This window comes from Passer domesticus, chromosome 9 (assembly GCF_036417665.1).
Source record: "Passer domesticus isolate bPasDom1 chromosome 9, bPasDom1.hap1, whole genome shotgun sequence".
NCBI lineage: Eukaryota > Metazoa > Chordata > Aves > Passeriformes > Passeridae > Passer > Passer domesticus.
In genome coordinates this window covers 15,101,675-15,125,349 of record NC_087482.1, presented here as the reverse complement: position 1 = coordinate 15,125,349, position 23,675 = coordinate 15,101,675, and the positions used below count along the sequence as shown (strand labels likewise).

The 23,675-nt window shown below is 53.8% G+C and overlaps 3 long non-coding RNA genes across 3 annotated transcripts; all 3 read right to left on the bottom strand.

Annotated features, from left to right (window-relative positions):
* Nucleotides 1-11,150: 11,150 nt before the first annotated feature.
* On the bottom strand, nucleotides 11,151-11,582 carry LOC135307212 (uncharacterized). The gene is made up of 3 exons (XR_010367936.1): nucleotides 11,509-11,582; nucleotides 11,340-11,420; nucleotides 11,151-11,252 (listed from the first exon to the last, which is right to left on the bottom strand). It is a non-coding gene; the product is annotated as an uncharacterized LOC135307212 (long non-coding RNA).
* A 650-nt stretch (nucleotides 11,583-12,232) lies between these two features.
* Nucleotides 12,233-12,762, bottom strand: LOC135307444 (uncharacterized). The gene is made up of 3 exons (XR_010368164.1): nucleotides 12,690-12,762; nucleotides 12,501-12,602; nucleotides 12,233-12,340 (listed from the first exon to the last, which is right to left on the bottom strand). It is a non-coding gene; the product is annotated as an uncharacterized LOC135307444 (long non-coding RNA).
* An 8,473-nt stretch (nucleotides 12,763-21,235) lies between these two features.
* Nucleotides 21,236-23,445, bottom strand: LOC135307211 (uncharacterized). The gene is made up of 3 exons (XR_010367935.1): nucleotides 23,249-23,445; nucleotides 22,455-22,620; nucleotides 21,236-21,924 (listed from the first exon to the last, which is right to left on the bottom strand). It is a non-coding gene; the product is annotated as an uncharacterized LOC135307211 (long non-coding RNA).
* Nucleotides 23,446-23,675: the final 230 nt, after the last annotated feature.

Sequence of the window (23,675 nt, the reverse complement as noted above, 5' to 3'; positions counted from 1 at the left end):
GGTCCTGAAGTGGAAAATGTTCCTTTAGGTCCACTAGTTGTTGTCTAAAGTGATCTGCTCCCTGGTTCCTGGCTGTCTTTAAAACCATCTAGCTTTCTGTTTCAGTGAATGTGTTTAATAACAATTGAATAGCACCCCAGTCTGGATTGTGCTGCTTCATAATGTTTCCTAGACATTTAGCAATGTTTATTGGGTCATTTTGGTAATTTCCTGCAACCCTTTCCCATGCTTCCAAACCAAGGGTGGAGAAGGGCACCTTAACTAATATCTTTTCTCTGCCTGGTTTTACTGTCACCTGCAAAGGGGCCTGCAGTATTTGTCCTCTGGTTCGGGATGCTATTGGGCTACCTGGAGGAGTTGGAGCTGGTGTCTTCTCCAAAGGAGGAGGAGTAGGAGTAGGAGTAGGAGTAGTAGTGGAAGAGGTCGACTTGCTGGTGTAGGTGGTGTAGATGGAGCCCCTCCCAAGTCTCTACCCCTTCCCCTCTGCCCTCCCAAATGAGGGCTAAATAGGTCAGCTAGATCTTGTTCTTGTTCCTCTAGTGCTGTGCGATAAACTTTATCTGTCCTGCTGCATCTCTGTCTTATGCTACAGGCCGAGCAGCCCCATTTGAGTTCTCCCATTTTGCTTCTGTTTTCTCTTTCAAGAGCCAAAACGAGGGGGTCAGAGGGGGCTCTGATGCCACAGTCCCTTTGCCAATCAGGGTTATTTTGGAGGGAGAAAAACATATCACAATAAGAAACCTCCTTCCATTTCCTTCCCTCTATGGAAACAACATTAGCTGTAACAGGATATTCTATTCCAATGTACCTGTAGGAGGCCACCTTGCCCCATCCTCCAGGTGATATAATTGCCACCAATGGGAGCAATATATAATTAGGCTTTTTTAAAATTTTGCCTGCCCCCTTTGCCTGCTATTTCTCTCCAATGTGCTAAGACACACCCTAATGGGCTGGCTTTAGGTACTTCCTAACTCTGCCTTGTTCCCATGATGTCTTTTTAGAGCAAGCTTTAGTTTACTCATTTCCAAATGTCCAGATGTGAGTCTCAAATCAAAACTCCTTTTTTCCCCTTCTTCTGAGTTATTTTTAAAAAGTAATAATTAATCAAATAATCAATGTACAGAAATATTTATAACCAATTTAACAATCAATAATACTTCAAATAATTAAATGTTATTAACATTAAATACAAATTAATTTAATAATTAATATATAACAATCCACCATTAACTTTTACTTGTTTCTTGTTTGCTCAGTCCCACACAAAGTTACAAACTCCTAAGGGTACAATCCAAACCACTGGGGAGAAAAGAAAAGAAAAAAAATCCCTTAATCCTTCCTTTTGATACAGCTGTGCCACTCCTTTATCCTTTCCCAATCCTCTTCAAAGATGTCTTGCCATGTCTCAGGGTCTAGGTGACTTTTTCCACAGATTAAATTCACTATTTCACACCTTGCATGTACCTCTTGGTTATGGTATCTTGGCAGTTCAGGGGTGCATGCATGGCATGCAGGTCTCTGTCTATATGAAACACAATACCACCTCCTCTGACACTTTCTGCACTGAAGGAGAACCCAAGCTGTGTGCCAGTCTGGCTCCCAGTGAAAAGCTGTCAGTCTGCACACAAAACAGGGAATCACCCCTTCAAGCCCCCAGGTCAAGGCGTTTCTAAGCACTCTTTCAGCTGCGAGGTGTTCCCAGTCAAAGGCTCTATAGCAACGTGTTGAACTGCGGTATATCCCTCCCAAGAACACTCTGTCTCTCCCTCCATCCTCCCGTTCTATGACTCCCCAGCCCCTGACGGATGAAGAGACTGACTGGGTTCAAGCTGAAACCACCTGTGTAGAGCATGTCTCGGAGGCCGGGCTCTCCCAGCCCAGGCTTGAAGTTAGGCAGCCACCATGGGCAAATCACCTCTCGCTTGCGTTATGAATAAATTGTTATCTATTTTTTTTCAGATTGCAGAGTTAAAACAAGTTGGACCAGTTGCTGTTCAGTTAGCTTCATTGTTAAGAGTTCTTCTTCAATTACCTGTTAATGGTTGGTGATTAACCATTGTCCCCCTGAGGCTTGCCAGGGAGGGACGCCGGGACCCTACGAGTACCAGGAGAATGGGAGTGGCATCAGAGCGAGTATGCAGATGGCAAATGCATTGCACCAAATTTTGCAGTTTTCCAGGAAAACCCCTAAAAACAATGAGCCAACATAGAACTATGGGTACGTAGGTGATATCTAAGGATGGGAGCATAGTCCAGTGCCTGCTTGGATCCTTTTTGCTTCTCACCCTAACCGGAAAGAATGGTGACTAGAGAGAGGAACCAAGGTGATGGACCAAAAAGGTGGAATCTCCTAATCTCTCGTGAGGATGGAATCCCCAGCTCTGCCTGCAGACCAGCAGACAAAGCTGCATCACCCTCCTCCTCTGTGCCACTCCTGGGAGCAACGGCGGCGTGGGCATGATCCATCGATTGCTCTCAACCTGAGCTGATCCTTTTAAATAACGGCGTTAAAGAGGAGAAAGATCTCCTGCCCATTTATTTCAGCTTGTAGAAAAAAAAGAAAAAAAAAAAACCAAAAAAAGCAGCAAAACCCCTAATGCAAAGGCTCTCCTAGTAACAGCTGTCAAGACTGAAGGGCAGTGTTACCACACAGCAAACACTTAACTCTTAGCCCAGGCGGGCTTGCTGGCTGCCTTCAGGTGGTTCCTGCCCCTTACCAACCAGCGGCGCTTGCTTGCAAATGCCGACTTGTACCGTGCTCCTGCTAGCTGTGCTATCAGCTAGCAGTGTTCAAAGCAACCCTACAAACCGCGGCTGATGCCCCGAGTGCCTGCCAGCCGTGCTGTTGGCCCGCTGCCCCGAGAGCAATTTGGCAAGCCCCGGCTCATGGCCCTGCACCGCGCTGGCCCCGCTCGTTGGAGCCGCCCTGCACCACGCATGTGCTGCCGGCCAGGGGCTGCCTGCGCTGGGCATGCGCTGCTTGCTCTCCCAGGCGCTGCCGGCTGGCGGCCGCTGCCCCGGCTTTGCGCCGCCTCTGCCCGCTGCGCTGACCTGCGCCACGCTCACGGCGACCCGGCGCCCTTGAAATGTTCTTTGAAAAACCACAGTTACCAGAGAAACTAAACCAAGACCTCACTCCCCGCAGCGTGTTTCACCGTTCACTCACACACACACAAGCACGCCCGTCCAGACGTGATAACCATACACAAACACAGTTCAAACCAACGCTCCGCCAGCTGCTCTGTCAGCTGGGGACCCCCCACCACCGGCCTCTCCCCGGCAGACGATTGCTTGCAAACTGCTTGTGCAAAACTGCACACAAAGGCGTCTCTTGTGCGACTTATCAGTAGCCAACCCTAAAAAAAGGAAAGGAATACATACCACTTCTGTCCATCAGCTTGGAGACAGAGGAGCTCCTTAGTCTAGGTTTCCTGAATTCCCTGGTCTTCTCCTGGTCTTATGAGTAAAAAAGTTACCTGTAGCTATGATATTTTATTAAAAATCCTTTTCTAGGATTTTTCCCCTCCTGAGGAGCTGAGGGCCCCAGGAAAGAAATGCAAACAATAACTATCTGCTGCTGTGGAATGCAACAGGTGCATCTTCCATTGCTCCATGTGGATTGTTTTCACTTGATGACCAATCACAGCCAACTGTGTTGAGCCTGTGAGCAGTCACAAGATTTTTGTTATGCATTCCATTCTGTTCTTCTTCTTTGTAGCCTTCTGGTCATTTTTTCCTCTCGGTTCTTTTAGTATAGTTTTAATGCACTATTTTAATAGAATATATAATAAATCAGCCTTCTGAAATGGAGTCAAGCCTCGTGTCTCCACACCTGGGGTGTTCTCCCCAACAAATTATCCATTTTTTTTTAAGGCTGCAAAGTTAAACAGGTTGGGCCAGTTGTTGTGAGTTGAAATGTTGACTATTTGTTGTTGATAGCTTCATGTAGCAATCACCTCTTGTTAATAGTTTTTCTTCAATTACCTGTTAATGGTTAGAAATCAAGCGCAATTGTCCCCCTGCTGCTTCCCCAGAGCCTGCAGGTAGCAGGGTGGGGGGGTGACATCAGAGCTAGTATGCAGATGAGAATGCATTTCACCAAAGTTTGCAATTTTCCAGGAAAAAAACTCCTAAAAACAACAAGCCAACATGGAATTATGAAACCTAAGTAATGTCTAAAGGTGAGGAACTTAATCCTTAGTATCTGCTAAAATCCTTTTCACTTTTCACCCTAACCTGAAAGGATGTCAGCAAGAAAGAGGATCTGGAATGTTAGACGAAAAAAGCAGAATTCCCACTACTCCCTTGAGGACGGAAGCCCCAGCTCTGCCTGCATACCAGCGGGCACAGCTGCATCATCCTCTTCCTCCGTGCCACTCCTGGGAGCAGCGGGGGTGCGGGCGACCTGTCGTTTCCCACAACCCGAGCTGAATTTTTTTAATAAAGGCATTAAAAAGGAGAAAGATCTCCTGCCCTGTTTATGACACTGGTATTCTCCTACATAGCAAGAAGCTTCAGAAATTTGCATTTGCCTATGCCCTTTGTACCATGGCAGAGGTTTCTTAAGTAAAAGGTTACAATTCAACACATAATTCTACAATTTAATATTTAAATGCTTAGTCCATATATTGCTAACTTAATTGAACCCGCCCAAAAACCTCCATTTCAACAGCAGCCCCGGCCTGGCTTCTGCCTGCCCACACCGTGGGCATCCACGGCTCCTCCTGGGCATGGAGCTCAGTCAGTGCTGGGGCTGGGTGGGCTTTGCTGCTGCTGCCACCTGGACACTGGGGTGACCGCTTGTCCTAAGTTGCAGTGTAAAGATGTATTCTAATGCCATCCTCAAGAGCTGCTGAAACCAGGAGGGGCATTGTTTCTTCCTTATCTCCTGTTAATGGGCCCATCAATGTCTTGCCACATGAGTCAGAGATAACTCCCTCCCAGAGCCATTTCTGTTTAGTGGCTAATCAAGGACCCACAGCATGAGGCAGAATGATATCAGCCCACTGTGAGATGCTCTGCCCTTGGGGGAGGAGCTAAGCATCCTCAGCTGGATATAATCTGGGTTTTGGGACACAACAAGCAGTCTTTCCACTGGATTCCCAGAGGAACCGCCGCCCTTACCCACTGCTTTTCCAGAGGATGAGAGCTACCAGATGGTTTCTACAGGATCACCACTTCCACAAGTCCATTTCATCTGGACTGCTACCACCACCCTAACTAGCAGGGTGTCAGCAGGCTGTATTCTGACCCTGTCAGTGGTTTTTCTTTTGTATCATTGCATGTGTTTTGACTTTTTTCCCTTTTTCTAATAAATTGTATTTCTGACTTGGAGTCTCTCACTGGTTTTGCTTTCCAACCAGAACAAAGATCCTTCTCTTTATTTAAACAGAAGAATAGGCCATTGCCTACCCTGCAAGCGGGGGGGGTGGGGTGGGGTGGGGTGGGGTGTCACCTTCAGTGATTCCTAGAGGGCAAGGCCGGGGGGCTCAGGGGCAGAGGGAGGGATGTGTTGGTCTCAGGAAGGGCTGGAGGGTGCTGGGCTGCTCCTGGGGTCCCTAGAGGTACTCGAGTTGGCTGGGATGGGACAGACAAAGATAAAAAAAGGGATGAAGGCAGCTTGGGGAGGCCCATGGGGAGAGCAGGTGGCAGTGGGATCTACGGGGTAGAAGGAGGTTCCCTCGTAGACTGTTGTTCTGGGGTCCTCTTCACAGAAGACTTGAGAGGGCTGTCCGGGCTGTTCCTGCTGCTGGAGGAGCTGCTCACGCTGTCTGGGTGTGAGGTGCAGCCACCGTCTTCCAACTCCTGTCCCGAGGTGCTCCTGTGCAGAGAGGAGGTGGCTGAGGCCCCAGCTGCCAGTGGCACACAGGGACCCTCGTGCACAGCAGGGCCCAGAGCTGGCAAGGCTCCCCAGCACGGCTGGAGCTGCTGGCACAGCTGGGCCCAGCTGGACAGCTGCCCCTCAAGGCCCAGGCCAGCAGGGCACGGCTCTGGGCAGGGTCCCTGGCCAGGAGCGGGCCCCAGAGCGCCTCTGCCTTTCAAGGGCAACCTCGGCCCTGCTCTTTCTCTTCCCCACCTCCCTCTGCCTCTGCCCCGTGCCCCTGGGGCTGCTCTTGGCCAGGCAGCCTCAGTGGGAGCCAGCTCTGGCTGCAGCCCCAGCGGGGCCCCCAGGACAAGGCCCAGCAATTGAGAGGCCAATGGAAGCACTGGGCAGCAGCAGAACCCTCAGCAGAGTTATTTGGACAATCATGGGCTGGCCACAACTCCACTGCAGCCTCAATGGGAATGTTCCCTGTCCATGCTGGACTTTGAAAAGAAGCTGTTGGAGGGGGCGGGCAATAAAACACTCACTGTTTTCTGTTCCAGGAATACCAGATTCCAAAGCAGCAGAATAGGAAGACAAGCTCCAAATAAAGCATGCCTGCCAGAAACCCTAGCCAGCAGTCGGTTCCCTGACAGAAGCCCCTTCCGAGGCCATCCTGGGCATCGGGAACAGGTCTTGTGGTGCCGGCTGCATCTGTGGGAGCGATGGGGAGCGTGAGCCCGTGCTGTGCTGCACTGCTGAGCTGGCAGCACGGTGGATACAGGCAGGACGTTCTCTGTTTCCCCCAGAGCTGGGGCCTGCAGGCACCTTGCCGGCCCTTGGCACAGGCTGTGCCAGCCAACAAAGCCCAGCAGGCCGGGAGGAGAGCCCGGGGGCAGCGCAGCTGCTTGGGCAGTGGCTGCTGCCAGGGACACGGGCCAAAGCCATCCCTGAGCAGCCACTGCCACCCCTGGCCCTCCCTGCCCCGTCACAGCTCCCCCAGCCCCAGGGGACAGGCTCAGGCCCTGTCAGGAGCCAGCGCAGCCCCTGCCCAGTCGGGAGCCAGGGCTGGCTCTGGCCCTGGGCTGGCGGCAGGGCTCCTGCTCAGGGCTGCTCCTGTGCCTTGGGCCTCTGGGCACTCAGGGCCAGCTCCGCAGCAGCTGCAGCGCCAGGGACGTTGCTGCACCCGTCCCGTTTCCCCGGGGCTCTGAACCAGCTCCAGAGGCCTGGAAGCCGAGGCGCCTCCAGCTTTGGCTGCTGCCGGGCCGGGCAAGGGCAGGCCCTGGGAGAAGAGCTGCTGCCACACAGCCCCGGCCAGGGCTGAGCCCAGCACAGCAATTACCTGCTGTGCCTGTGCCCATGTCTGGCATCGCCTTCCTTCCTGCAGCAGGGGCTGCCAATGAGCCACTGCTTCTCCCTGAGTGTTCCTCCTCCTGAACAGCCTTTTGGTCCATCACTTGAAAAAGGAAAAAAGGGACAACTGGATCAAATGGAAATATTCCCCACTGGGGAGGTGGCACCTTCAGGAGGCAATGCTTGTCTAAGTCACAGGTAAAGATCAGGAAAAAGCCCAGGTAATTGGGGCTGGGCCAGTGCACTCCCTTGTGCAAACAGCTGCACCTCCTGATCTTCTCAGAGACTGGGAAATGGCAGGGGATCTCAGGCCCACAGTACAGTTGGGGCACCCTATCAGCTAATGCCAAATTCCATCCTGCAGAGGCTGGGGAGGAATTGCAGCCAGGCCAGGCTGGGAAACAGCCCTGCAGGGCGTGAAAGCAGCAGCGGGGCAGCGAGGCTGCCATGGATCCCTTCCTGCTGTGCCGGGCACGGCCTGTCCAGATGTGCAGCCAAAACCCCTGGCTGCTGAGTCCCAGGGGAAGCATGAGGGAAATGCACCCACCTTGTCCTCCGGGTGCTTCCTTCTGTGTTTGTCTCAGGAATTCATCTGAGTCATGAGACTTTTTGGCGGCAAAAACTTGGGTCTTTCCTTTTGGAGGACCTTAAGAGAAAGTAGTTCCATTTCCCAGGAATGGATCCCACAAAAGCAGGACTCAGCCTGTGGGGTCAGCAGGGACACACTACTCACCCCTGCCATGGGAGCTGGGTTGGGGCCAAGCATCCAGCCCTGGAGCTTGAGAAGTCCTCCCCGCAGACACACCTGTAACTCAACAGCCACAGAAGCTTCTGCCATCTCTGCTGATCTGCACGGGCACCACTAATCCGCAGGAGCGGTGAGGGGTTCGTGCAGGGCGAGGGCACACACGTGCATGGTTCTGTGCTGGCACCTGCAGCGATGCCCCCCTGGCCCAGCTTTGGGCTCTGAGCTGGCAGCTCTCCCAGGGGAAAGGCCTTGACCTACCCTCAGCATCTCCCAGAGGCTCAGTCCTGGATGTGGGACCTTCACCGGCAGGTTCAGCTGCAAGGAAAGGCAGGACAGAAGAGGTCCTGTGGCACTGCAGGAGATCCTCAGGCTGCCCACAAGGCTCAGCCCCGGGGCACAGCCCTGGGCCCAGCCCCTTCCCTCTCTGCTCTTCTCTGTGGCTGCACAGAGCACACGGAAGGACACACTGGCACAGCACACGGGAGGAGGACTGAAAGATCAATGCTCCTTCCTCCCACTGACAGCGATCCTGTGGGAGCCCTCAGGCCTCCAGAAGGGAGCAGGGAAAGATTCTCAGAATCCTTCAGCCCTTACATAATGTTAAGGGAAATGGTTTATAAATGAGCTTTTGTTGCATTGATCCTGATTATTCACTAAGGAAAGGCCGAATGAAAACTTGCCCCCAGAATCCTCCAGGAACTTCAAACCATCCTTCATCAGGACTTCCTGCAAACCCATGTCACGATTCCAGTCTAAAAGGGAGCAGAGATCAGAACCATATCTGTGGCATGCTGGGATGCCCGAATGCTACAGGGAAAAGGGCACTGCAAGGGGGTCGGGTAAGGCTATGGGACCCAGATGGGAATGGACATGGCCAAAGGTGCACAGGGGCTTGGGGAGCTCTGAGCTGGCTCCTGATCACTCTCCACACTCTTTCCCTGCCCTCAGCAACATCCCTGGGAGGGGTGGCTGGAGTAACCCAGGGCCCTGGGGCTCTCTCCCTCAAACTCACAGAAAATCCACACTAAATCCTTGGGGAAGATTGCAGCAGGCAGTGCCACAGCTATGCCTCCTTGCTACACTCCCTCCTGCCCTCCTTCTGCTGGGACAGCCCCCCAGATCCCAAGGGCAAACAGCCAGGCCCTCTCAGGACACACTGGAGCCTTGCTCTCCCCCTCTGTCCTTTCCCCACCGTGGGCACCCCGTTCAGTCACTGCCAGGTTTCAGGACGTGTCTCCCCCAGAGGGACCCCAGCAGGGCTGCTCAGTACCCAAGTGCCCTGAGCCTGCTCGGGATAATTCCCCTGGGCTGTGCCACTCTAGTCCAGGCTGTGCCCGCACTGCCAAGCAGCAGAGAGGGCAGCTGAAGCCTCAGCAGGGCTCAGGCCCAGAGGCACAGCAATTACCTCCTGTGCCTGTGCCTGGCATGGCCTCCCTTCCTGCAGCCGAGGCTGGCACGGAACCACTGCTTCCTCCGGGAAATGCATCCTTCTGCACAGGCTCTCCTTTCATTTCTGGAAAATGGAAAAGAGACAGCTGGATCAGATGGAAACATTCCTCACTGGGAATGGGGAAGGTGAGGCATCACTTGTGAAAGGAATGGATAAGGATCAGAAAACAACCAGGAGTTTGGGACAACCTAAGGCTGCTTCCTTCCTCAAACAGCCCCAACATCTGATCTGCCTGGACATCAGGAAATTGCAGGGGATCAGAGGGTGGGCATGGAATGTGGTGCAACTGGGGCTGTCTGTCAGCTGATGCCAAATGCCTTCCTGCAGAGGCTGGGCAGAAGCTGCAGCCAGGCCAGGCTGGGAAACAGCCCTGCAGGGCGTGAAAGCAGCAGCGGGGCAGCGAGGCTGCCATGGATTCCTTCCCGCAGTGCCGGGCACGGCGTGTCCAGATGTGCAGCCAAAGCTCCTGGCTGCTGAGTCCCAGGGGAAGCATGAGGGAAATGCACCCACCTTGCCTTCTCTGCAGACATTCCTTCAGCATTTGCCACATGATTTCTAATGGGTCCTGGAATTTCTTGCCTGCCATGTCTTTGGTCTCTCCTGTCGTAGGACCTTAAGATAAAGTAGTTCCATTTCCCAGGAATGGACCCCACAAAAGCAGGGCTCAGCCTGAGGGGTCAGCAGGGACACACTACTCACCCCTGCCATGGGAGCTGGGCTTTTGTGCAGCATCCAAGGTAGGAGTTGGTGAGGTCGTCCCTGCAGACACGGCTGTAACACAACAGCCACAGAAGCTTCTGTCACCTGGTCCTGACCAGACAGTCAAACATTACGCCTTGGTGGGACAGTGAGAACATACCTGCAGAATGCTCAGAGGGCTTCACAACTTCAGAGCGCCAGGCTAATGGGGAATCCTTCCCAGCCTCCCAGTCTGGAAGCAAACCAAGATGAGAACTGTTTCCATTGTGTGCTAGGGCTGGCTCTGGCCCTGGGCTGGCGGCAGGGCTCCCGCTCGGGGCTGCTCCTGTGCCTTGGGCCTCTGGGCACTCAGGGCCAGCTCCGCAGCAGCTGCAGCGCCAGGGACGTTGCTGCACCAGTCCCGTTTCCCCGGGGCTCTGAACGAGCTCCAGAGGCCTGGAAGCCGAGGCGCCTCCAGCTTTGGCTGCTGCCGGGCCGGGCAAGGGCAGGCCCTGGGGGAAGAGCTGCTGCCACACAGCCCCGGCCAGGGCTGAGCCCTGCACAGCAATTACCTGCTGTGCCTGTGCCCGTGTCTGGCTTTGCCTTCTTTCCGGCAGCAGGGGCTGGCACCGAAGATGGAGTGCTTCCTTCAAGAAATGCCACCTTCCACTGAAGCACTATGTCCATCTCTTGACAAAGGAAGGGAGACAGCTGCATCAGATGGAGCTGTTCCCCACTTGGGCGGTGGCATCAGAGGTAATATTTGTGAAATTTATGGAGCAGGAAAATGGCCAGATTCCAGTGGCATGATGTGAGCACTTCCACCTCCAAACAGCCACCCTTTTCCTAATCTGCAGGACTGGATATAGTGGGGGATCTCAGGGTGTGTTACAGTTTGGGCGGCCTGTCAGCTGATGCCAAATGCCTTCCTGCAGAGGCTGGGCAGAAGCTGCAGCCAGGCCAGGCTGGGAAACAGCCCTGCAGGGCGTGAAAGCAGCAGCGGGGCAGCGAGGCTGCCATGGATCCCTTCCTGCTGTGCCGGGCACGGCGTGTCCAGATGTGCAGCCAAAGCCCCCGGCTGCTGAGTCCCAGGGGAAGCATGAGAGAAATGCACCCACCTTCTCTTGTCTGCAGGGGTTCCTTCAGCTCTTGCCTCATCTGCTTGGATGGTTGCAGGGACATCTTATCTGTTGTATCTTGGACTTTCCCTGTTGGAGTACCTTAGAGAAAAATATTTCCATTTCCCAGCAATGGATCCTACAAAAGCAAGGCTCAGCCTTTGAGGTCAGCAGGGACACACTACTCACCACTGTGATGGGAGCTGGGCTTGCGTATAGCATCCAAGGTAGGAGCTGGAGAAGCTGGAGAAGTCCTCCCTGTAGACACATCTGTAACACAACAGCCAGAGAAGCTTCTGTCACCTGCTTCCTGCCCGCTTGTCTACAATTCTTCCTTGGTGACACACCGAGAACATACCTGCAGGAGGCTCCAAGGGCTTCAAAACTTTATTCATCCAAGCTGATGGAGAAGCCTTCCCAGCAACCTCATCTAGAACGGAGCACAGATGAGAACACTTTCCAGGGTGTGCTGGGATCCCCTTCTGCCACAGGGAACTGGGCACTGCCAGGGGGTCGGCTAAGGCCGTGGGAGCCAGATGTGAATAGACATGGCCAAAGGTGCACAGGGGCCTGGGGAGCTCTGGGCTGGCTCCTGGTCACTTTCCACACTCTTTCCCTGCCCTCAGCAACATCCCTGGGAGGGGTGGCTGGAGCAGCGCAGGGTCCCGGGGTTCTCTCCCTCAGACACAGAGGAAATCCTCTCTAAAACCCTGGCGAAAACTGCAGCACGCAGTGACACAGTTATCCATCCCTCCCTCTGTCCCTCCTGTCCTCCTTCTGCTGGGACAGCTCCCAGATCCCAAGGGCAAACAGCCAGGCCCTCTCAGGACACACTGGAGCCTTGCTCTCCCCCTCTGTCCTTTCCCCACCGTGGGCACCCCGTGCAGTCACTCCCAGGTTTCAGGACATGTCTCCCATGGAGGGACCCCAGCAGGACTGCTCAGTACCCGAGTGCCCTGAGCCTGCTCGGGATAATTCCCCTGGGCTGTGCCGCTCTAGTCCAGGCTGTGCCCGCACTGCCAAACAGCAGAGAGGGCAGCTCAAGCCTCAGCAGGGCTCAGGCCCAGAGGCACAGCAATTACCTCCTGGGCCTGTGCCTGGCATCGCCTCCCCTCCTTCAACAGATGCTGGCACGGAACCACTGCTTCCTCCAGGAAATGCTTCTTTCTCCGCAGGCTCTCCTTTGATTTCTGGAGAATGCAAAAGAGACATCTGGATCAGATGGAAACATTCCTCATTGGGAATGAGCCATGGATCCCATCCTGCTGTGCCGGGAACCATGCGTTCAGATGTGCAGCCAAAGCCCCCGGCTGCTGAGTCCCAGGGGAAGCATGAGGCAAATGCACCCACCTTGTCCTCCCTGCAGCATTTTCTTCAGCACTTGCCTCATCTGTTTGGATGGTTCCAGGGATATCTTCTCTGTTGTGTCTTGCATCTTCCTCTTCGGAGGAACTTAGAGAAAAATATTTCCATTTCCCAGGAATGCATCCCACAAAACCAGTGCTCAACTTGTGAGGTCAGCAGGGACACACTACTCACCCCTGCCATGCAAACTGGTCTTGTTGGCAATAACCACCAATGTACGTATGAATCTCCTCCCTGTAGACACACCTGTAACTCAACAGCCACAGAAGCTTCTGCCATCTCTGCTGATCTGCACGGGCACCACTGAGCCGCAGCAGCGGTGAGGGGATCGTGCAGGGCGAGGGCACACACGTGCATGGTTCTGTGCTGGCACCTGCAGCGCTGCCTCCCTGGCCCAGCTTTGGGCTCTGCGCTGGCAGCTCTCCCAGGGGAAAGGCCTTGACCTACCCTCAGCATCTCCCAGAGGCTCCGTCCTGGATGTGGGGCCTTCACCAGCAGGTTCAGCTGCAAAGAAAGGCAGGACAGAAGAGCTCCTGTGGCACTGCAGGAGATCCTCAGGCTGCCCACAAGGCTCAGCCCCGGGGCACAGCCCTGGGCCCGGCCCGGTCCCTTCCCTCTCTGCTCTTCTCTGTGGCTGCACAGAGCACACGGAAGGACACACTGGCATTGCACACGGGAGGAAGATTGAAAGCTAAATGCTCCTTCCTCCCAATGACAGTGATCCTGTGGGAGCCCTCAGGGCTCCAGAAGGGAGCAGGGCAAGGTTTCCAGATTCTTTCAACCTTAAGATTATGTTAAGGGAAATGGTTTGTAAGTGAACTTTTGTTGCATTAATCCTGATTATTCACTCAGGAAAGACAGAATGAAAACTTGCCTCCAGCATCCTCAAAGAACTTCAAACCATCCTTCATCAGGACTTCCTGAAAACCCATGTCACGATTCCAGTCTAGAAGGGAGCAGAGATCAGAACACTTTCCATGGTGTGCTAGGATCCCCTTCTGCCACAGGGAACTGGGCAATGCAGGGGTGTTGGGTAAGGCTGTGGGAGCCAGATGTGAATGGACATGGCCAAAGCTGCACAGGGGCCTGGGGAGCTCTGGGCTGGCTCCTGGTCACTCTCCAACCTCTTTGCAAGCCCTTTGCAACATCTCTGGAGGGGTGGCTGGAGTAGCCCAGGGCCCGTGGGGTCTCTCTCCCTCCCACAGAGGAAACCCTCCCTAAAGCCCGGGGCAAAACCATCCCCAGCGCTTCCCAGGGAGCAGGGAGCGCTGTTCCGGGAAAGGGCAGCCAGGCTGCCGGCTCACCTGCTCGCCGCGCTTGCAGCGGAGCAGCCTGGGCAGCCCTGGCAGGCAGGGCCACGGAAAGGAGCAGCAGGAGTAGGAGGCGCAGAGCAAGGGCCATGGTGCCTTGTCCTCCGCCAGTCCCGCAGCTCTTGCTGCCACCGCTGTCCCGACACCGCTGTCCCAACGTCAGCACCGCTGCTGCCACCGCCACTGCTGCCGCAACAGTTGTGCTCAGGGACTGACTGCTGGCTCCTTGTGCTGCTGTGCAACCACGGGGCTCTGGCACCTCTGGCACCTCTGTGACCTCAGGGCCTGCTGAGAGCTCAGCCAGCTGTGACCCCAGAGCCCTGCTGTGACCTCATGGCCTCAGCTGTACCCCCAGAGTGTGTGCCCGTCTGCATGAATGGACTGCCCTGATTGTAAATGTTTTGCTTCATCAAAGGGCCATTGCTCAGCAAAACCTTTCTTTTGCCTGCTGACATTGCTGGTCAGGCTGCGTCCCTCAAGATGCTCTTGATTGTTGCAGTTCAAATTTATTTTATTGATTTCATTTTAAGTGTTGTTTAAGGGCTCTGTTGTGCCCCCATTTTTTTCCTGAGTTGGTTTACCTGTGGGTTTTACCCTCCCTCCAAACTGTCCCTCGTGTCCTTCCCAAACCCTTGTTCCAGCTCTTTCCCTGCCTGTCAAGGCAACCCAGCCCCTTGGTTCCCCAACCTTTGGGCCAATCCCTGACTGCAACTCCCCTTTGGCATTCCCCTACTCCTGGGAGCCCCACTGGCCCTTGTGACCCATCCTCTCCACCCTCCTACCCCAATTGGCCCCAGACACTTGATGTAATCCCCTCACTCCTCTCCTGAGGATTCCCTATTGGTTCATTGTTTGCATCCACCCCATGACTTGTATGTGTACAAAACCCCTTGGGCAGTACAGCTAGGGGCTTCTCATCCTGTTCTCTTCACCTGGACTAAGGTATTCCTTGCAGAACCTGAAGACAGGGAGCCTCCTCCTTTCTCCTGTGCTTCGTTCCTGTCGTGGCTTGTGTCTGGCACTGGAGAGCAAGTGGCACTAAAGGCTCTGCCTCTGGTAAATGCCCATAGCGAGGCAGTTCCCGACTCCTGCCGTAGTGCCGGAGTTCTAAGAGCTAGCCCAGGTTCCAGCACTCACTTCACTAATGTACCGAATGCCCCTTCTTCAGTGCCTGCTCTGGTGCTCTGCCATCTCACACAGCAGAGTGTGATTCACATACTGCAGCCCAGAGTTAGGTTGTTGCAACATTGAAATGGGTGTGGTTGGCAGGATGGCTGGCCATAAATCACTACAGAACTAAAGCAAATGTGTGCACTGTGCCAGGCTGGACTTGAATAGACACAGGAATTGTGGAAAGATGAGGACAAGATAGCAGAGAACAATGGAAATGCCAGCTGAAAAGGAGGACATGCTAAAGGAGTTATTTGTGCACATTTGGGGCTATATTTTTCTTGGGTGCAAAGCAAAATGAAAAGCTCCTAAATGCCCAAAAGATGAGAACTGTGTGTGGTAAATAGGTATGATTCATGCTGACAAAATTGAAAGAGTAATCAATACTGATACAGTAATTAATATTTGGAAATAATAAAACAGTTAAAGGTGTAATGCCAAGCAAGAAAGGGAGAGGAGGGGTTATCCCTCTCCCCACCGTTCTCCTGCAGCTGTTCAGAACAGGAAGAAGCAAGAGATAACAATGACTGAATTTAGTTGGAAGAGAGGAGAATTTGGTTGGACACCAGGCAAATGTTGATTATATGAGATTCACTGCTTTAATGTTAGAACACAATATTGGTTTATACAGTACCAGCTTGGTGCGCATGTTTAATCCAAAAGATGAACTACAGGACATGGAGGAAGAGGAGAGGCCTTCCTCAAAGAAGATCCCCAAAGAGTGGTACAACTTACTTAAAGAAGTGTGGAGCATGCGTGGTAAAGGTGATGATGAGGGCGGTGATACAAGTGTGACGAATCGAAAATGGGAGGAGATGGTAAGGACATACAGCATAAAAAGGGGAATTTTGTCTTCACAAGCTAGTCCGTGAGGTGATGGGGGTCCAAAAGCCCTGCACTCCGTACCCCATGCATACCCCGCATGGTTAGTTTTGCTTATACGCTATTATCAGGACCAAATTATTCGTAATTTAAACCAAATTATATAGTCAGTGTTTCGAGTTTATTCAATTGTATATATATTAAGTTACATAATTAAAATTGCTGTTTTATTTAATTTTGTTTGGGTTTGTTTTTTTGGTTTTTTTGATTGGAAAATTTGGCAAATATAACATGTGGAATGTCCTCCACAGCAGAGTGTCAGACCTCTGAATCTTTTTAAACAATTTTATCAAGGTGGAACTGTGGCAGCTTCAGCTGGTGCCTCTGGAGGACCTTGAACAAAGAACGCCTGAGCTTTTCTACCCTCGCAGGTGAAGTGTGATAGTCTGGGGTCTTCCTGCTGTGTCCGAGTGCCAGGCCACTGGCTGGCACCACAGGTCCCCAGACCCTCTGCTGAGGCATCCCTCTCCTACAGTCAAGTTTAGTCTGTCACATTTGGCTTTTCTCTCTGATCCACCACCAGGACCAAAGATCACACGGTCGTGAGGATGTAAAAATGCCTGTTCCTTCTGGAACATTGCTGTTGTGTGACAGCCCTGCAGGCAGAGCGGGCAGCTGTAGGGATACTGACTCGTTTCCCTGGTGCCAGCCGTGCTGCATCCATCGAGCTGCTGGGTGTTGGTGCTCGCTGGGACGCGGCCCGGCCCGGCACCACGGGAGTTAGGAAGGGTCTTGAAGGAATCCCCACGCGTTAAAGCAGACGATTTAGCCGGGGATTTTAAGTTGTTTCTCAGTTAACCTTGTAAAAGGCCAAAACAAGTCTCCTATGAATTCTGTCCCTGTCAAGTTCAGTTCTGCCCCGAAATCCCCTCAGCATTCTCAGGGCAGTGGCAGGAGCCGGGTGCTGGCTCGTAGCCCCGCTGGCCGGGGAGAGCATGGCCCAGAGCGAGCCCCTGCTGCCCGGGATGGCCACAGGCCCGGGGGAGCCGGACAGGCAACGCCAGGGCCCTGTCCAGGGCTCCTGGGGCTCCTCTGGCATCTGTTCCATCCCCTCGAGTGCTGAGCGGTGCCCGTCCCGTGGGGCTGTCTGTGCCCGGCCCCAAAAGAGGCAGGGCCGGGGCTGTGGCCCCTGGGCTGGCGGTGCCGCCTGCCCGGCGCTCAGCACCGCCCGTGCTGTGCCGATGCAGCGTGACCCGGCGGGGCAGCTCCGCCTCGGCGCCTCGCCACCGCCATCCCGGCACGGCGGCTGGCCCTGGGCCGCGGCAGCCCCGAGCCGCACGGGCCCGGGAGGGACTGCCGGAGCTCCCCGTCCCCTGCGTGCCTCAACAGACACTCCAGCCCCACTGCGTGCAGCAGGAGGGACACAAAGCACCTGCACGCTTACGAGAGTCCACAGCCCTTTCTACATGTGAAATGAGACCCCAGAACCCCGACATGTGCCTCAGGAGAGATCCCAGCACCCTGCACACCTTGGGAGAGATCCCAAACCCTCTGCATGCCTCACACAGGATTCCAAATCCCTTGCATGATTTGAAGTGGACCCCAGTGCCCTCCATGCCTCAGAGGACACCTAAAATATCCCTGGGTGTGTCACAAGGGACCCCACTCCCTCGTGCACCTTAGGGGGACTCCAAAGCCCCCATGTGCCCTACAGGGAAGTCCAGGCCAGCTACGCCGAGTGTTTTGACCTGGAAAACAAGCCTGGTTGGACCTGGGTTGTTGTGTCTCTGGGGCTGCTCACCAGCCCTGTCGGACCCTGAGGCTACACAGCCCTTCCCTTCCCTTCCCTTCCCTTCCCTTCCCTTCCCTTCCCTTCCCTTCCCTTCCCTTCCCTTCCCTTCCCTTCCCTTCCCTTCCCTTCCCTTCCCTTCCCTTCCCTTCCCTTCCCTTCCCTTCCCTTCCCTTCCCTTCCCTTCCCTTCCCTTCCCTTCCTTCTGGCCCTGGCTGAGAGCAGCAGACCCTGTGCAGCACCCTGCATTGGTGATGGCCCATCAATTAGGTCCTATCCAGTGTGTGTTAATTAGGGAGGAGCTTTGTTTTGCCTGCTGACATTGCCGGTCAGGCTGTGTCCCTGGAGATACTCTTGATGGCTTCCCTCTTTTCCTGGCCATGGCACTGGAGGAGGTCTGGGCCCAGATGATCCCACGGAAGGAAATGTCCCTCAGCCCAGGGACGCTCAGCATGGGCTGCCCCATCCCCTCGGGGCCCCACCGCTGGTCACAGTGAAGCCATCTGCAGAATAAATAGACTCCACTGTCACCCTGGTTTTTAATGTTCTGTCCTGGATTAGGGTCAATCTGGGAGAAGACCTCCAAAGGAGGCCCTCCCAGAAAGCAACCCCACATGGCCCCTTCCCCCCAGCAGGTCGGGAAGGATTCCTTGGAGAGAAGTGGAAAGAACCTGTTTATTTGACAGGCAAAACACCCCCAGCACACAAAATGAACAATAGCAGATGACAATGCTTTTACCCATCTGAAAAGGATGACAAATTCAGAAAGTCTTTCCTGGCAGTGGTGGCTCTGCTGTCGCTCCCTCCGGCGCTGGGGATAGCTGCTGCAGCCACAGGATGCAAACTCTCGGTGTTTCCCAGGTCCCAGTCTGGAGCAGGTGTGAGTGGTTCGAAAAAGGGAAAGGAAAAACAGTCCAGGGAAAAATCTGGACTGCTTAGCTAAACTGACTAACAAGCAGAAGCCAAAAAGCAAAAGCAAAGCGGGAGCACAGCAGAAGCAAGAGCAAAGCAAGCAACAGAAAGCAAAGCAAAAAGCAAAAGCTGCACTATGTACTGCGCCGTCTGTCTGTCCTGCCAGCCGTGGGGGAGCAGGCTGATAACAAACCAAAACAAACCTTGCTCTTCAGGGCCAGTCGTGAAGGCACAGTACGTAATATCCAGCATTAACAGAACACACGACTGGGGATGCAAGCATCATAACCTCACCCTAGGACAAGTTCTTCTAAGCCTTCTGATGTTTACATTCTTGTAGCAAACTTTCTCACGCATTTTATGCAAATAACTTATTGTTATGCATTCTTTTCTGCAGGAGGAGAAATTTGATGGACTGTTGGTTTGCCCAGTGTCATTGGAGAGGTGGCACTTTCACCCTCCAATCCACTCTCACTTTTGGAAATCTGTAAATGTTGGAGTCAGAAATTCAACTGCCCTCTTTTTTACCTTGGAGAGATGCATGTCTGTGTTGTTTTATTTCATGTCCTATAGTGACACTCCACAACCTGATGTAGTTATGAAGTGGGTATGCGTGTCAGGGCCTGGCACAGGCGAGATGGCTCTCGTGAAAACTTGTGCCCCGAGCCCTGGTCCGAGCCACATCTTTGTTCACAAACATGTTCCATATGCAATGCATTACACAATCTCTTCATGCACATTCAACCCCTGGCCCCGCCTGTCCTCCCCTCACATGGCGATGAGATCCACGCCCTTCTGGGCACGCGTTGTTTCCTGTGGTGGTCACACTGGGGTCTTTGGTGGTCTCTGAGGCCGAAGGCTGTGGTCTTCCTCATGACTGAACTTTTGAACTTTTCTCCTTTCTGCGTGCACTGTGGTCCCCTGGTGCTTATCTGAGTATGTCTGTTGGATGGATCAGCTTGGAGACAGAGGAGCTCCTTAGTCTAGGCTTCTGGCATTCCCTGGTCTTCTCCTGGTGTTATGAGTAAAAAAGTGATCTGTAGCTATGATATTTTATTAAAAATCCTTTCCTAGGATTTTTCCCCTCCTGAGGAGCTGAGGGCCTCAGGAAAGAAATGTAAACAATAACGATCTGCTGCTGTGGAATGCAACTTCCATTGCATCCAGGTGCATCTTCCATTGCTCCATGTGGATTGTTTTCACTTGATGACCAATCACAGCCAACTGTGTTGAGCCTGTGAGCAGTCACAAGATTTTTGTTATGCATTCCATTCTATTGTTCTTCTTTGTAGCCTTCTGGTCATTTTTTCCTCTCTGTTCTTTTAGTATAGTTTTAATGTACTATTTTAATAGAATATATAATAAATCAGCCTTCTGAAATGGAGTCAAGCCTCGTGTCTCCACACCTGGTGTGTTCGCCCCCACAAATTATCCTTTTTTTTTTTAAGGCTGCAAAGTTAAACAGGTTGGGCCAGTTGCTGAGAGTTGAAATGTTGACTATTTGTTGTTGCTAGCTTCATGTTGCAATCACCTCTTGTTAATAGTTTTTCTTCAATTACCTGTTAATGGTTAGAAATCAAGCGCAGTTGTCCCCCTGCTGCTTCCCAGGAGCCTGAAGGTAGCAGGGGGAGGTGACATCAGAGCTAGTATGCAGATGAGAATGCATTTCACCAAATTTTGCAATTTTCCAGGAAAAAAACTCCTAAAAACAAGAAGCCAACATGGAATAAAGAAACCTAAGTAATGTCTAAAGGTGAGGAACTTAATCCTTAGTATCTGCTAAGATCCTTTTTACTTTTCACCCTAACTTGAAAGGATGTCAGCTAGAAAGAGGATCTGGAATGTTAGACCAAAAAAGCGGAATTCCCACTACTCCCTCGAGGACGGAAGCCCCAGCTCTGCCTGCATACAAGCGGGCACAGCTGCATCATCCTCCTCCTCCGTGCCACTCCTGGGAGCAGCGGGGGTGCGGGCGACCTGTCGTTTCCCACAACCTGAGCTGAATGTTTTTAATAAAGGCCTTAAAAAGGAGAAAGATCTCCTGCCCTGTTTATGACACTGGTATTGTCCTTCATAGCAAGAAGCTTCAGAAATTTGCATTTTTCTATGCCCTTTGTACCATGGCAGAGGTTTCTTAAGTAAAAGGTTAAAATTCAACACATAATTCTACAATTTAAAATTTAAATGCTTAGTCCATATATTGCTAACTTAATTGAACCCCCCAAAACCTCCATTTCAACAGCAGCCCCTGCCTGGCTTCTGCCTGCCCACACCGTGGGCATCCACGGCTCCTCCTGGGCATGGAGCTCAGTCAGTGCTGGTGCTGGGTGGGCTTTGCTGCTGCTGCCACCTGGACACTGGGGTGACCGCTTGTCCTGGGTTGTAGTGTAAAGATGTATTCTAATGCCATCCTCAAGAGCTGCTGAAACCAGGAGGGGCATTGTTTCTTCCTTATCTCCTGTTAATGGGCCCATCAATGTCTTGCCACATGACTCAGAGATAACTCCTTCCCAGAGCCATTTCTGTTTCATGGCTAATCAAGGACCCACAGCATGAGGCAGAATGATATCAGCCCACTGTGAGATGCTCTGCCCATGGGGGAGGAGCTAAGCATCCCCAGGTGGATATAATCTGGGTTTTGGGACACAACAAGCAGTCTTTCCACTGGATTCCCAGAGGAACCGCTGCCCCTACCCACTGCTTTTCCAGAGGATGAGAGCTACCAGATTGTTTCTACAGGATCACCACTTCCACAAGTCCATTTCATCTGGACTGCTACCACCACCCTAACTAGCAGGGTGTCAGGCGGCTGTATTCTGACCCTGTCAGTGGTTTTTCTTTTGTATTATTGCCTGTGTTTTGGGGTTTTTTCCCTTTTCCTAATAAACTGTATTTCTGACTTGGACCCTCTCACTGGTTTTGCTTTCAAACTAGGACACAAATCCATCTCTTTATTTGAACACAGAGGAATGGGCCATTGCCTACCCTGCAAGCGGGAGTTGGAGCGGGTAGGAGGGTGGGGGTGGGGTGGGGTGTCATCTTCAGTGTTGCCTAGAGGGCCAGGCCAGGGGGCTCAGGGGCAGAGGAAGGGATGTGTTGGTCTCAGGAGGTGCTGGAAGGTGCTGGGCTGGTCCTGGGGTCCCTAGAGGAACTCGGGTTGGTTGGGATGGGACAGACGGAGAGAAAAAAAAAAGATGAAGGCAGCTTGGGGAGGCCCATGAGGAGAGCAGGTGGCAGTGGGATCTACGGGGCAATAAGAGGCTTCTGTGTACACGGTTGTTCTGGGGTCCTCTTCACAGAAGACTTGAGAGGGCTGTCCAGGCCGTTCCTGCTGCTGGAGGAGCTGCTCACGCTGTCTGGCTGTGAGGTGCAGCCACCGTCTTCCAACTCCTGTCCCGAGGTGCTCCTGTGCAGAGAGGAGGTGGCTGAGGCCCCAGCTGCCAGTGGCACACAGGGACCCTCGTGCACAGCAGGGCCCAGAGCTGGCAAGGCTCCCCAGCACGGCTGGAGCTGCTGGCACAGCTGGGCCCAGCTGGACAGCTGCCCCTCAAGGCCCAGGCCAGCAGGGCACGGCTCTGGGCAGGGTCCCTGGCCAGGAGCGGGCCCCAGAGCACCTCTGCCTTTCAAGGGCAACCTCGGCCCTGCTCTTTCTCCTCCCCACCTCCCTCTGCCTCTGCCCTGTGCCCCTGGGGCTGCTCTTGGCCAGGCAGCCTCAGTGGGAGCCAGCTCTGGCTGCAGCCCCAGCGGGGCCCCCAGGACAAGGCCCAGCAATTGAGAGGCCAATGGAAGCACTGGGCAGCAGCAGAAACCTCAGCAGAGTTCTTTGGACAACCATGGACTGGCCACAACCCCACTGCAATCTCAATGGGAATGTTCCCTGACCACGTTAGACTTTCAAAAGAAGCTGTTTAAGGGGGAGAGCAACAAAACACTCACTGTTTTGTCTTCCAGGAATACCCGATTCCTAAGCAGCACAACATGAAGACAAGCTCCAAACAAAGGACGCCTTCCAGTAACCTTAGCCAGCAGCCTGTTCCCTGACAGAAACCCCTTCCGAGGCCATCCAGGGCATTGGGAACTGGACTTGTGGTACTGGCTGCATCTGTGGGAGCAATGGGGAGCGTGAGCCCGTGCTGTGCTGCACTGCTGAGCTGGCAGCACGGTGGATATGGGCAGGACGTCCTCTGTTTCCCCCAGAGCTGGGGCCTGCAGGCACCTTGCCGGCCCTTGGCACAGGCTGTGCCAGCCAACAAAGCCCAGCAGGCCGGGAGGAGAGCCCGGGGGGCAGCGCAGCTGCTTGGGCAGTGGCTGCTGCCAGGGACACGGGCCAAAGCCATCCCTGAGCAGCCACTGCCAGCCCTGGCCCTCCCTGCCCCGTGACAGCTCCCCCAGCCCCAGGGGACAGGCTCAGGCCCTGTCAGGACCCAGCGCAGCCCCTGCCCAGTCGGCAGCCAGGGCTGGCTCTGGCCCTGGGCTGGCGGCAGGGCTCCCGCTCGGGGCTGCTCCTGTGCCTTGGGCCTCTGGGCACTCAGGGCCAGCTCCGCAGCACCTGCAGCGCCAGGGACGTTGCTGCACCAGTCCCGTTTCCCCGGGGCTCTGAACCAGCTCCAGAGGCCTGGAAGCCGAGGCGCCTCCAGCTTTGGCTGCTGCCCGGCCGGGCAAGGGCAGCCCTGGGGGAAGAGCTGCTGCCACACAGCCCCGGCCAGGGCTGAGCCCGGCACAGCAATTACCTGCTGTGCCTGTGCCCGTGTCTGGCATCGCCTTCCTTTCTGCTGCAGGGGCTGCCAATGAGCCACTGCTTCTCCCTGAGTGTTCCTCCTCCTGAACAGCCTTTTGGTCCATCACTTGAAAAAGGAAAAAAGGGACAACTGGCTTAAATGGAAATATTCTCCACTGGGGAGGTGGCATCCTCAGGAGGCAATGCTTGTCTAAGTCACAGGTAAAGATCAGGAAAAAGCCCAGGTAATTGGGGCTGGGCCAGTGCACTCCCTTGTGCAAACAGCTGCACCGCCTGATCTTCTCAGAGACTGGGAAATGGCAGGGGATCTCAGGCCCACAGTAGAGTTGGGGCAATCTATCAGCTAATGCCAAATTCCATACTGCAGAGGCTGGGCAGAAGCTGCAGCCAGGCCAGGCTGGGAAACAGCCCTGCAGGGC